This window comes from Crocodylus porosus, unplaced genomic scaffold, assembly GCF_001723895.1.
Source record: "Crocodylus porosus isolate Cpor-Errol unplaced genomic scaffold, CroPor_comp1, whole genome shotgun sequence".
NCBI classification, from domain to species: Eukaryota; Metazoa; Chordata; order Crocodylia; family Crocodylidae; genus Crocodylus; species Crocodylus porosus.
The window spans coordinates 76,833,090-76,847,903 of NW_017728918.1; the positions used below are offsets into that span (position 1 = coordinate 76,833,090).

The 14,814-nt window shown below is 38.9% G+C and overlaps 1 long non-coding RNA gene across 1 annotated transcript in view; it reads left to right on the forward strand.

Moving 5' to 3' along the window:
• LOC109311882 overlaps positions 1–14,814 on the forward strand; it is a 187,199-nt gene that overhangs the window by 15,105 nt on the left and 157,280 nt on the right. The window contains exon 2 of the long non-coding RNA XR_002101645.1: positions 4,296–4,383. This is a non-coding gene — a long non-coding RNA (uncharacterized LOC109311882). The remainder of the gene's footprint in view (positions 1–4,295; positions 4,384–14,814) is intronic.

The window sequence follows — 14,814 nt, forward strand, 5'->3', positions numbered from 1 at the left end:
CGGTCAGGGCGGCTAGGGTCTGGAACCAACTTCCAAGAGAAGTGGTGCAGGCTTCTACCCTGGGGGTGTTTAAGAGCAGGTTAGATGCACATCTTGCTGGGGTCGTTTGACCCCAGTACTCTTTCCTACCATGGCAGGGGGTCGGACTAGATGATCTGCTCAGGTCTTCCGACCCTAGAAACTATGAAACTATGAAACTACTATGAATAGTTTCCCTAATTAGAGGATTGAATACCAGTAATTTATTGGATCATTTACAATAAAAATAGACAAATCATTAGTTAAAAAAAAAACATTCTGAAGATAATGATCCTGTTTTGTCAGGGGACCTAGTAGATGAATTCTGGTATTTACACTTGACCCCTCAGAAACTGTCTTTCCAGAATTACTTAATGTTATAAAATAAAGCACTAAAAAGATTTTGGACTTTTGGGGCTTTCTGAAACTTGCAGTAGTTGATCTAAGAGCTGGAACTTTACTACAACAGCTTTGCAAGTTCAACATGTAAACAGTGCTGTGAGGATTGGAATTGTATCGGTAAATGTGTGCAGTCTTGGTGTCAGGAGTTGGCATGACATCCATATGTGTCCATTATTTTGTAGGATCAGGACAATAATGTTTCCTTAAAAAAGAAGAAAAAAGAATTCACTGAAAAATGTACCCAGCACAGTCCAGATTTCTTTTTATTAGAGCTTTTTTACCTTATACAGCACCTAATTTAGCCCACAGACAAAAAGAAAATGTATCTTGAATATGCATCACAGGTTCCAAAAATGAAAAGAAATTGGATTTGGATAGCACTTACTCAATAGACAGATATGATACATGGTAAGAAGGTGCACTGTCTGCCCTGTGATAGATTAAACTACTTTGTAGGAAAATTACTGTGAGCCAGTCACCACCACCACCGTGGCTAAATCTTTAATAAAATTCTCTTCCATATTCAAGAGCGAGGTATGAAGTACACAATAAGCAGAGTGAAGTAGAGTGCCATTTATCAAACCACAGCTAGGTCTGTAATCTCCTGCTTTATCCTTTTCTAGTACTTTATTTGTCTTTATTGTTGCAAGGAGGCACATTTACTCAGGGCAGTGGGCATGCAGCCCTGATAAACCTTTTGTCTTAAACTCCACCTTTTAATTTTTTCCCCCTATGGTGATAGCAGTGCTGTCATTCTATTAGTGTAATTAGTTTGTTGAATTTTGGTGATCCACAACTCCTCCCCCATCACCCAATGCCACCTCTCTTATTCTTATACCATAGGAAGACACCAAAATCACCAACATAATGCAACAGAAATTCCCAAACCTGTGGAGAGGGAGTGAATTCCATAATGCCTTTCAGTGAGCCCCTTGGCAAGATGGCATTATTAGACCATATTGAAACTGGCCCCTGGGTGGCACTACATGGCCAGAGCTGATACCAGAAAAAACATTTTCAGCTTAAAGGGGAAAATATATGTATCCCAGTAATTTTATTCAAGTAATTTTCTTCTTAAAAATGATCATATTTCAGTGTTACATTAGCTGATATTTTCTAAATGCAATGATCATTTATAATAATGCCCAAACCGATTCCTAATATTGAATCAGATGCCAAAATATTCTGGACATCTTGAGCATGAAAATATTCCAATCACTTTTAGTCACATGCTGATATTAAGTACAGATGCAGTGGAAGGGTCCTGTGGGTAGGAAGTATGTGACTAGAAGTGCTTTGTGCTGCCTGAATATGCATACTACCAGTCTGTGCTGCAGCCCTGGGGGTGATTTTTTTAGTACTATTATAACCCTTTTTATTGTTTGAATAGCAGTTTTATGACAAAACATTTATATTCAGCCTGCCTTTGTACTTGACTGAAAGAGAGCAATCACTGAGAGTGATAAGGCAACAATGGTAATGATAACTGCATTTATGGAAGCTTACAGAATTTAAACGGGCATGTAAAAATAGACTCACTATAGTGCTGTACCTGAACTGGTATGGGCATATTCCTTTTGTCAGACCTGGAGGTTGAGGTTTTTCTCTCTTTTTTTGTTTTCTCATGATTGCTGTTTCTGTGCATCTTACATGTATGTACATCAGCTGTACCTTTCTACTGTCTAACAGAAGTGATGCTGTTATCAGATGGAGCACCATCATAATTTTGTCAAATTCAGCATCTCCAAATGAGCTGTTGAACTTAACTGTAGATTCCTAAGACTTTTTGGTTATTTGTTCTTGAAGCAGAATGGCCTCTTTGTCTCTTGAGGCCCCACCTCTCATGAAAAATGGATAGTTCTTTCAGTCTCCCTTCAGGGAGGCAGGGGGAGGGAGAGAGAGAATACTGTATATCATAACATAATCCAGTAGTGTTAGACTGGTCATTCTCTTCAGCAGGTGCAAAAATGGTTCAAATGTATCACAGAAGAATCAATTCTATATTTTTCCTCCTTTTTCTCTTGTATGAATGTGTGTGTATGTTTCTTTAAAATTGGTCATTTTTAGCGTAAGACAAAATAGCAACAATATGCTCAAGTGGTTTAGTGTCATAGTATGACATCTGCCTTCCTGCCTGCCTATCTGTCCATGTGACTGTCCAAGTAGTTTCTGGGTCAGTATTACTAGCAGAATTTTGAGATTGCTCTGGAATTTCTTCTAAATCTGATTGCATTCTCTGTTTCAGTATGGATGATCAGGAAAGAATTTGGTCACAGAATGGCATTAGATTTCTCCCAGGAGAATCACTGCTCTTCTGGTAGAAACTAGAAACATACAAGCATTCATTCAAATACGGGCCCTCCAGCAGAAAGATTTCCAGGTGTCTCCCTTGCAAGAACAACTCTCTTACAAGAATAAATGCTTGGCCGTCCCATCCCTGTCTAGTGGAGAAGGGGAGTAGCAAAGCACCCTGCCTCTTCTTCAGGCTGAGGACTCCAGGTTGTGGGGGAGGAGGAAACTGTGCTGACTGTTTTAGTTCTCTCCCAGATCTGTCTGGGAGGGGAATGGAGCAGTTGCTCTTTGCCCCTGTACTCTCAGACCCTGATCTGGGAAGTGAATGAGTAAGAGTTGCCCTCTGCTCCCTTTTTCTGCTCCAGTGATTGGAGCAGAGCAGAGGAGCAACCTGTCTTGCCCCCTGACCTGTACCCAGACCCAAACCCATCTGGGGACAGGCTGGGGGCACTGCCCAATGCTCCCTCACTCTGCTCCCATTGCTATGAGAAATTTCCACTGATAGAACTGAATGCCTGTTCAATTCCTTTGTTGACATACACTTTGGTTAAAAAATGTTGGGACCAGATTCTATCAGTCTTACTCATTCAAGTCATGGCTTGCTCTGCATGTACTCTCACTGCAATCTGTGGGCCTTCTCTCAGAGGAAGGGATTGCTGACCATGAATTCAGAGCAACAGAACCTAACTTATGTTTCATATATTCTCTTAGCGTTTTAAAGAAATTTTGAAAGCAGACAATTTGATACCAGATCTCCAAGCTCTCTCTTATCAAAATCAAAGGCATGTGCACCTCCTAAGAGCAAGTGACTTGTTATTTTGAGGCATGCTTTAAAAATGGTATTGATCTTTAAAGCTGGTAATATTGACACATTTCAATTTCTTCCATAAGAGATTCCTTTATTGCATATCTCTAGTCTTTTTCCATATATACTTTTTACATTCATAATATGCTATATTTTTTCTGCCTTTGGAAGGAAATATTGAGAAAAAAGTGAAATCCTGAAATATAGAGGGAGTGACAAGAATACAAGTATGAAACTAGTATTAATAAAAGCAAGATATATACTTTACTAATGCAAGGTCTCACTAACTATATTACTGAAATGCCTACTTAGAATTATATATGTATGCACATTACCTACTGGTTTCTATTTTTTCATGTTCCTGTCTATGCAATTTTAGCTTTAAATATATTTAAAATCATAATACAAATTCTTTTTTGCCAAAGAGAAATATAAATAATACAAACATTAACTTACTTTGCCTAAGCTCTTTTAGCATTTTACTGAAATATCAGATTCAAAGATACATCATTTTCTGCTAAATGTCTTTCTAATTCTTTTGCAGCGAATGATACCTTTTTCCCCAGGCCCTACTACTTAGTGGATATTATTGAACAAGTGTCTCTTACAGGTTCTGAAAAAGTGCAGCATTATGCAAAAGAATTTTTTTTAAATGTGCATGGACTATTTAGGAATATGCACAGTGAATATTAAACAAACACCTGAAGTTCCTGGTGCTATTGCCTAGAACCAGCACTTCATTATCTATTACGTGCAGTGACTTTGAATTTTTTATTAGGTACTGGTCTCAGCCTATAAGGCTTATGCATGATGGATGCAAGAGTGATTTCCAACAGAGAAAAGCTTATCACAGATCCACCTAAAAGGTAAGGCTACTTTTTTTTAATTTTTAGTTTGCATGACAGAACTATTGCTCACAGACTATGGGAGAAGAATGGTTTACGTGTTGATTGAAACAGCATACTCTGTGTCTTACCAATGCAAGTAAGTCAAGCCACAGGGATGCTGGACTTTGATTAAGCCAATTTGCAATATATAACCCTGTGTGACAGATACACATTATACACTGAATGTTTCCTTCCTTTGTTTCATGTTACACATCTACTTTTTGTATTTTTTTTTCATTTACTCAGTGCAAGTAGAGAAAGGTTTGGGCAAAATCTAGATTTTTTTGAGTCTTCCTTAAAATTTTGGCTCTTCAGATCCAGGATTTGGTTCAGATAATTTCTGAAAGTCATGTTGACTTTGCAGACCCAATGCATGCAATACATTTAAAAGACTGAATCAATGCTGTTAGCATTCGGACTACTTGCCAACCAAGTCAGTGTTAACAAGTGTTAACAAGCTTTAGGAAAAACCAAGAAAAAGATTGGAGAAGTTGAGAGCTATTGGGGGGAGGAAGTAAATAAGGAAGGAAAAGGAGAAGGAGAAAAAATATAGAAACAAAACAAGTGATAGTGAAGACAGTGCCACAGTTACCTCCCACCAGTCATCCTTAATAGACAGACTGCTGATGACCTCCCCAACCAAAATGAACAAGACGTTTCAAGGCATTTTGTCAAGCCATCACGCACCATATAAATACCTTGCATTTGAAAGGAAGTTCATTCAAATCACTAGGTAAGAGGGAAATGGTGCCTCTTCTTGAACTCAGGAATGTGATAGGTAATATGCCTGGGGTACTTGCATTTTGTTACTGTCTGTGGCAACTCAGTAGGCACAAACACCTCAAATTTGTTGCATGATCAACCCCTTGAAAGCACCCCACGAAAAGCACGGCTGCAGAGCACTCCAATCATGTGAAAAATTATCCCGCATTATATAAGTGTTCAAATGAAGGTGCTTCGAAGTGGAGCACCTTTATTAACTTCTGTTTGCTCTGGTGGGCTACTGCAGCCCAGCCCAACCCCCAGCACTGTCTCAGGATTGGGTGGGTGCAGGGAAGAAGGCAGGGGGGTATAGATTGAAGGTTTCCTTAAGTGAGGGTGCAGGCTGGGGAAACCCCAGAAAAGCAGGTTGGGGAAACTCCAGAATGGACCTCCCTCCCTCCCTCTCATCCTGAGATAGCATTGGAGTTGGGAGAGCAGGGGCAGAGCAAGGGAAAGAGGCTGCAACTGTAGCCAACCCTGCCTCTTTCTCACTGGATTAGCTCCAAATTAGAGCTTGATCTCCCACACTCCTGACACAGCAGCTAATATCTGTTGAGTCGGAAGGGTTGGTCTAACTCATGGTGCTTTCTCTGACGTGCCATGAGTTAAATGGGGGAACTGCCCTTCTGTCTGTGCCAGGTGTGACATTCTTAGGTGTTGGGCTGGTTATTACCAAATCCCTTCTAGGATGGGCCTTTTAAAAAGGGGAATTAGGGGTGAGCAATTTCCAGTGGCTCCTGATAGCTCTAAAGTGTTGCTTTTTCCCTGTGCATTTGGGAACAGAGCGGTTAATGGCATTGTAGTATAGTCTCTGTTCCTTGGTGGGAGGTCTTGACAGTCACATATTTATTAGATAGCCAGTTTGAGTGATACAGTGATTTGGATTCATAATATTTGAAGTGTATAACTAAAAGAAAATTCTGTAAAATGGTGACTGTGTGAAAAGAAATAGGCTTCAGAGAATGTAAAAAATGTGAAAGGAAGGAGATACAAACGGGTTTTAGAAAAATGTGAAGAAATATGATTTTTAAAAGGTATTTACACATTTTAAGGAACATCAAAATTTGCTGCAGTAATACAATAAAAAGTTATCTGATTTTTTTCAGGCTCTTTAAAAAATTTGAATAAACCATTAAATTAAATTAAATTAGTAATTTCAGGATGGAATTTTTTTCCAGGTAAAAGTAAAACGTTGTTTGAGGATTGGCTTCATGGAATCCTACCTTCCTGAAGAAACTAAATATTTCTTCAGCAATTTGAGCTGACACAAGAGCTGGTTGGGAATGTTCTGCAAAAGTTACGTTAACTAAGAAAATGCTGATTCATTGACATAAAGTTGGTTCATGGGCCTAGCTTTCACAAAAGAAAAAAAATTGAAGTTGCTTAATTGAAAACTGTTGGCATTTCAAAGGAAAGGTTTTATTTTTTGGCTTCAAATGACTTCTTGTGTAAAAAATGATTTAGTTAAAGTACAAGGCTGAATATATTTATATATGTATATACTTGTACGCAAGTGCTACACCTTGGGAGGAATAATCAAATCACGTATATAAAATGGGTGATACTTGGCTGGATGACAGCACTATGGAAAAGGACTTTGGAGTACTGATAGATTGCAGATGCAGTATGAGTCTGCAGTATGATGCAGCTGCATAAAAGGTGAATGCAGTTTTGGGATGCATCAATAGAAACATTTTGTTCATGACATGGGAGGTAAAAGTCCCTCTCTACTTGGTATTGGTTAGGCCTCATCTTGAATACTGTGTTCAGTCCTGGGCTCCACATTTTAAAAAGGACATGATTAGAGAGGGTTGAGTGGTGGGCAATAAAGTTGATAAAGGGCTTGGAAGGCAAATCATATGAGGAGAGAATGAAGGAGTTAGGCATGCTCAGCTTGTGGAAAAGACGCATAAGAGGGGATATGATAGCAGTCTTTAAATACTTGAAGAGCTGCCATAAAGAAGAGGAAAAGCACGTTTTCTCTTGGTGCAGACAGGAGGATGCAGACCCCTAGCTCGAAGTTGCAAAAAAGTCTGTTCAGCATAACTCTAACATGTCTGGCATGTGTCCTTTCATCACAGCAGGGGACAATGTGTATTTGTATGATGAAGTAGTTTTACACTAGCAACATGAAATCTGTTTGAACTCGTTTCCATATATGTGCCAGTTGGTATTCACATTCGAGGTGGTAAGTGCTGGGGCATTGTGTCCATAATAGATTTTTCTCATAATATGTAATGCATATCCTATGGATATGTCTGTTCCCTCTATATTTCGGTGATATTTTTATTACTTACAAAATAGGATGTACTGACTGGGGTACATAGATCAATAAAAAGCAGCAGCTGGTATTATGAAAGTAAACTACGCAACTCTCAGTTAGGTATTTAATATAATTGAATTATTTTATGCTCTTTATACTAAGTAAGGATAATGATACTTTTAAAAACAGACCTGACTTCTGCTGTGGTTTATTCCTTCTGATGACATTATTTCTATGGACCTACTGAATTCACAGCAGAAATATAGTGCACGGTGGCTCCTTTAATATTGCATGTTCCCTCATACGTGCTTTGCCCTTTGCCCCACACCTTGCTTCTGATTTATGGAGGACTCTGCCACCCCTTTCTGATCAACAGAGAAGCTAAAACTGTGGTTTTGAACATATCACCACTTTTGCCTCTCTGTCAGTCAGCACCAAACAGCAGGGCATCTGGGGCTCCTCAGCCAATCAGTGGCGGAAGGCAAAAATGGCACCATATTTAACACTGCAGTTTTCACCTTCCCATTGATCAGGAGTGAGCCGCAAGCTGGGTGCCTCCACCAGTCGGGGGGGGGGAGCATGGGGGAACCTGCAAGATTAAAGGAGCCAGCACACCCAACTTCTGTCATGAATTCGGTAGGTCCCTAATTATTTCTAATGGCATTCTTTCCTATTAGGCAAAAGTGTTCTAGAGGTAGATCCAAAGAGGATTGACTGTTGAAATACTGAGGGTCTCCCAGCTTAGCTAAAAGACACTCCAAATGGAATCTGTAGCTCTGAGTTAGGCACCTCAACTCCTTGTGCACTTCATAGAGAAGAATGATGAGATTCAGAATGGGATTCACAAGAGCAGGTCACTGGGCTGGGAGCTACCTAAGGCTGACAATAGGAAATGCTGAAAAGGGAGTAGCTTGGGCCCTTCCAATTTCCTGGGTTTAGATGCCAAAATTTTAACTGCAGGGAGGTGCCTGCTTCTGTTTGGCATTCATAGCCCTGCGCCTTTTTCTTGAATTAGGTGTCTAAGATGTTTAATTAAAAAATAGTATAAGGATCACTCATGTCCTTTAAAATATTGCTGGCATAGGGTTAGGTGCAGGTTTCGAGGGCTGCATTCTTGGAATCTATGTCCCACTTCAGATCCTTGAGTTCTTTTACAGATCTAGCACTATGTGGATCCAACCATTCTCTCTGTTTGAAATTATGTAAATTACCTCTTTGCTTAGCAAAAAGGGAATCTTGATTGTTTTAGCTATTGTAAGATCTATTGTGCTTGTATATTTTGTCTTTTTTGAGTTGAGAGGGGAGGTGGGTTTGGAGTTTTGTAACTGTTCTGCATCTACTGGAAAATCCTCATCGCTTACAGACTCATCCCAGTTTCAGGGGATTTGGAAGTGCCTTTTATTTTGCCCTGTTATAAGGTTGCAGCATTATTTTATCCAACAAACCATTTTACATAAAAAGAGACTACAGACTTTTTTTTTCCAGGGAAGGGCAGAACTGATTACACAGAGAAAAGGAAGAATGGGGACTTTTTACCACCTCCACTATTCTATGCTAAATATAAGCAGGAAGATTTTCATCTAGAAAGATTTTTTTTTACACACAACCTGTTGGCAAGGTAGACTTCCCTTATGAAAGAGCTCAGATACAAACTTACTCTATATCAATTTTTGTCAAATAATAGATCTGTCTCTTTCCAGGGTGAAGAAGCATATGTGAGCACTGAACAATGATAAGTTCTATGTTTTCAACACACTGTTAAAGAACAGAAGTGAATATGGAGAAAGTTACGGGTGAATATGTTGAATAGACTTGGAGTTTGAAGAACTGTAAACTGACCCCTGTGAGGATAATAAAATAAAGCAAAACAACAACAAAACCAGAATGAACGGCTGGTTGATTAAATGACTAAAACACTTAATTGCTCTACTTGAAGATTTGCTCGCATATAAATCTCTGCAAATTCTTAAATAATAAATTTTAAAATGGATTGTATGTCAAAGACACAAATAATAGCATTCTTCTTAAGTAACATATATCTCTATTATGAAAGCAGATGGATAACACTTTTGTCAAAAACATGATGGAGAAACTTTATATTAGAGCCGTCTAGTAAGGGAAGACCCTTCATGGTAATATGTTTGTACAAGGAAAACTCTTTACACATTGGACTTCAGTACAGGAAACTCTGTACTTTGGACAATCCTGTCTTTTGTGGTCCCTCTTTGTCCTAGGCAAACACAAATTTGTATGTCCTCAATCTGAATTTTCTCTTTGTATAGAATGGATCTGCTGTGGATCAGGCATCATTATCAATCCTTGTAGGATTTTTGGTGTAGCATGAATCTTCAGATCAGGTGGAAAATTGGATTTATTTTCAATGGGGTCAGCTTTCTATCTGAGAAGGAGCAAGACCCATCAGTTCAAGAAGTTTACCAGTTATTTTGTAAACAGACGTTTTCTGTGACATTTGTATCAGAGCATGGAACAAATATTAACATAGATTCACCCAGTGAGCATCTATGTTGATTCTGTAATTTATGTGCCTTAATAATCATGCTAGTGCTTATGGGCTTGGATTTCTGAGAGAACTGGTACTAACTGGTCCCTCTTTCCTAAGGTAAGTCTGTGAGGTAGTAACTGGGCTTTGCAGTGATCCATAATTCAGCTTTATTGAGTAAAGGTGGGGATATGCTTATTTGAAGCATAAGATTCATAGCATGGAAGGAAAAAACACATTCAGGAGATCAATTATTGCTCCTGATTCACAGAGTGTAAGCTGTCTTTATTACTTGTCATGAAGACAATAATTTGGTTTGACAGCCAGATTGGATCTTATTAAAATTGAAAGGATTTTGGTTGCCTTACTGCATATGCGAAGTATTGTTACTAAGGTCTGCTTGGTGAAGGGAACCAAGAAGCTTGCATCAATAAGGCTTGTCTGGAGGTAAGGGAGTTGGAAAAGTGCCCAGTTTTGTAATCAGTTGCTGAATTAATTGTATATAGTTGTCCATAGTGAGTCTTGCCTGATGGAATTCATATTTCTCGTATTAAAGCAGATGCAGTGCTCTTTCTGTTTGGGAGATGGGAATTGGGCAGCTTATAGTAAGGGCTTTTTTACATGATTGTTGTTGTTGCTATTTAACATTAGTGTTGAAGTACTGACAGATACCAGGCCAGAGCATGTTCCCATTATAATATGTACATATAGAATAACACTGCCCCTTACAGAGTTAATAAGATAGAGAAGGAAATGAACCTATGAAACTGGCCAGGTTGAGGGTTGGGTGAAATAGGTTATGTGCAATTCTTAGCCAGTTAGGAGGGATAATTGCAATTTGCCATGAAGAAGAGTGGAGTTTGTAACACACTTTTCTATGGCTGAGTAGAGGTAGACAAAAGCCTTATTTTGAGTGGACTGGAAGTATTGCTGAGAAAAACGGGCTCTCACTTCTCCTGTCTGAATGACAGTTTCCAAATATGCGGGCTTTTAATGAAATATATAAGTAGCCATATAATATTGTGCGATGTTACCATCCTCAGATATATATTTATTTATCTAACGGTAAAGTAATTTTTATTACTATTACCACAATGTACCATCATATAATTTGAAAATAAATATGGAAGTTTGTTCCTGTAGGGTAACTAATATGAATATTAGTAACATCATATTCAATCTGCATCTCTTCTTAATGGCTTTGCAGGAATGTGCTCTAATTCTGCCACAATAAATCAGTAAAGGTCAGTGTACCAGAGAATTAGCCATTGTTGTTTCGTATCCAATTTTTACAAACCTGCTTTCCAACATATTAAGGGTAGATTTTGGATATGCCCAGTGTTTGAAGCTCCCTTCCCCAACACAGCCAGCACTGGCTGTTAAACAGCTCCACTTTATCTTGGTTTGCTCGTTTTCCCCCTCAGAATTATATGTAACAGCAAGAAGCGTATAAAGATAACTGATGGTAATACACCCTTTTCCAATCAAAGAAATTATTTCCTTTTGCTATAATGATAACAGTCTACTTAAAAAAAAGAAGTAGAAATGTTACTTGGTAAACTCACAGGTAAACTACCAATTAATTAAGTCTACACACAATTAAGTAAATGTAAATCACCACATGCTCAATGCATTCCATGACCCCAAACATAGTAACTACCAGATCTAGCTTATAATGGCCTTACTTTCAAGTTAGATGGAATATTCAAACAATGATTCTCTGCAGATCCTTGTTGGACAAATGCATAATGAAACAAAACACAACTAACTACAGGAGATTTTTCCAAATTTACAGAGAAAAATCCAAAAAAGTCACCTTTTTTGAGCTGAGAATACAGAGTTGATTTTCAGCCCATCATATGGACCCCAAAATATAAGAGAGTGAGGCGCTCAGAAAATTCTCAGGCCTTTGAAATGCAATAGATAGAAACTTTCTTTTTTTTGTCAATGCATCCAAACTGAGCCTTTACTTTTAAGAAGCTAGCATTCCTTCTGTATTTTAGAAGTTAACTCTGTGGTATTTGAGGCCCCTGGCAGATGTTTAGTTAAAGGCACCATGGATCTGATGCATGGTACTGACAAATGTGCTCCCTGCCGGGCTATGTAAACATAGCAGGAGGCAAGACTGGACTTGGGGATCAGATCAAAATTGCACCACATTGTCAGAGCAGGGGGAGCCCAGGATCATGATCTTAAGCTCCCCCTGCACTGGCAAGTAGCAAGCCAGTCAGCTGACCCTTGCTTCAGCCTTTAGGGTGCATCAGAGCCTTTGACTCTGCTGTGCCCTGAAGCCTGCGAGCCCCAGATCAGCTTCCTCAGCCTCGCAGGCGCAGTGGAATCAAGGGCTCTGATGTACCTTGGAGACTGGAAATAGCAGTCAGCTGATTTGCAACTCCAGCCTTGGGGGTTCATGGAGCCTTTGACTCCGATGTGTCCCTGAGCCTGGGAACCCCAACCAGCTGCCATTCTCAGCCTCCAGGGCAATGGATCTGTGCTCCCAGCTTTGAGGGTACATGGGAGTCAAAGGCTCCAATGTGCCTCTGAGGCTGAGCAGCAGCTGATTGTGTGCTCATTGGAGCCCTTGATTCCAGTATGGCCCCAAGGCCGGCAGAGGCAATGATTTGATTGGCACTTCCTGCCTTAGGAGAAAGAGTCAAAGGCTCCTAGGTGCTTCTGAAGCTGGGAGCCCCAACCAGCTTATTCCTGGCCATATGTGCAATTTATGGCATGATGGGAACCAGCCACAAAGTTGTTATACATATTTTGTGTAATGACCTTGTGGTTTACTCCTTGTTTTACTGTGCCATTAATTGTATTAACATATGTCTGGGTTACTAGTAAACACGTGATTAACTGGTTAACTGGTCCATCGCATCTTACATGTAACATCTGCAAAGGCCTGAGGGGCAAAAAAGAAGTATAAAATATTAATCTGCTTCATATAGATCATTTGAACAAGAAAGTGAAAAGCAATATATTCAAAGCTAGCCAGTCAGTAAAGATGACTCATTGGCATCTATGGCTCGCAGTACCATCCTCATCACTACAATGTCCTTATTCATACTGTGACCTTGCCCAGCCTCTTCAGGACCAATAAATACCAAAACACTTAAAAATAATAAAAAAAAATATAACACACCCTCACATGGATATATATTTTACCAACTATTGCATAAGCTGAATATGGAGTGGGCAATAGCTCTTGATAAATCCATTTATTTCCACTTGTTATTAATGATGTTTAATAACTCATTCTTAGTTCTGTTTTCTTCCATTACTCATGAGCTATTAGGTAGCCAGTCATGTATGGAAGTAAATGATTTCTCTAGTCACCCCAGGTATCAGCTATGCAGTAGTTTTTTCAATGTCTCTCTCAGTGGGTGCATCACTAGCATTGTGTTTGTAGTTTCCTCAGGGTGACTGTCTGCAGCAGTTGAAGACTTTTCTACAAGTCAGAGTAGAACACCATACACTGCCAAAAGTCAACTAATTGACCTATTAGCAAGTAAAAAGCATCAGTCTAGGAAGAGATATGAATGGAGAGGTACAGCGGGTACCTTTTTCCTTGAGCCTGTTAACAACATGAATAGTCCTTTCACTAGAGGTACATCTAGTCCTTGTGTCCTTTTGAGTCGAGTTGCTGCCACAGTCATGGGAGGAGGCTGGAGGAGCTCTGCTGAATGTTGTGTCTGGAATAAATGAAGAAGGAGGGATGCTTTTAGGGTTGGCATTAACAACTGTATTGTAAATCATGGCACTGTTTTCAAATGAAAAGAAGCTTTGTACAAGTTTACTTTTCAAGCTCTTTGGTGGAAAACTCTTTGGAATTTACTCCCCATTATTTTTAAGAGATTATACAGTTTCTATATAAAAAGTTCAGCAACAGTTTTATTTTTTTTCTTTGCGTTAGCCTCTCATTCCATTCTTTTGACATATTCCTCACCCCCAGTTTGTAGAAGACAGCTTACACCTAAGTTGACAAAAAAAACTGAACTGGCAAGAAGAAAATTCACAGAGGAATGCAATCAAAAGTGCTGTTGCAAATCAAGCTAGAATCAGACCATCAAAAATTCAAAACTTTCAGCTATTCGCAATTATGGTGGTAATTGCTATTTTAAAATGTTTTGCTTATTCCAAAGAAACTCTATGTTGTTAGCTGAAATTCTAGGTATTTTAAATCACAGAGAATCTTTTTGCAGCTGATGAAGTCTAAATATATAGGCAATCAAAACAACCTATTATCTACATATTTTAGTTGATTAAAAAAAAATACCTTTTGGAATTTCTTTTAAAAAATCATTTTACTACATAGTACCAGCTAATTAAAACACCCTTTTACAAGGCAAAAACATTAAAGTTGTTTATTTTAAAGTAAGAGGTAGTGGATTTTTAATTTTGAAAGAGATAGAATCTAAGGGCTTTATAAGCTGTGTGACTGTATTTCACTCAGTGTAATCATTTATTTCCTTTCTGTTCTAATTCAGTGTTTTCAGAGTTCACCCAATATAGTTAAACACTGTATGCAATACATAAAATTAAAGATTCCTGAAAAATACTGTAATTTAAAAATTAAAATGACCAACTTTACATTATAGGAGAGTATTATGGTGGAGTTAAAGATGGAGGGGGAAGGAGAACATAAATAGCAGATGCAAATAAATATTATATAATAATATGGGAAAATGCCTTGGCCAGGTAATGCTGTGACTTCATAAATCATAGAAGTAGGGTTGGAAAGGACCTTGTAGATCTTCAAGTCCGACCCCCTGCCTGGGCAGGAGAAAAAACTGGGCTCAAATGATTCCAGCCAGGTAGGCATCAAGCCTCTTCTTAAAGACCCCCAGGGTAGGAGCCAGCACCACTTCCCTTGGAAGTTGGTTCCAGA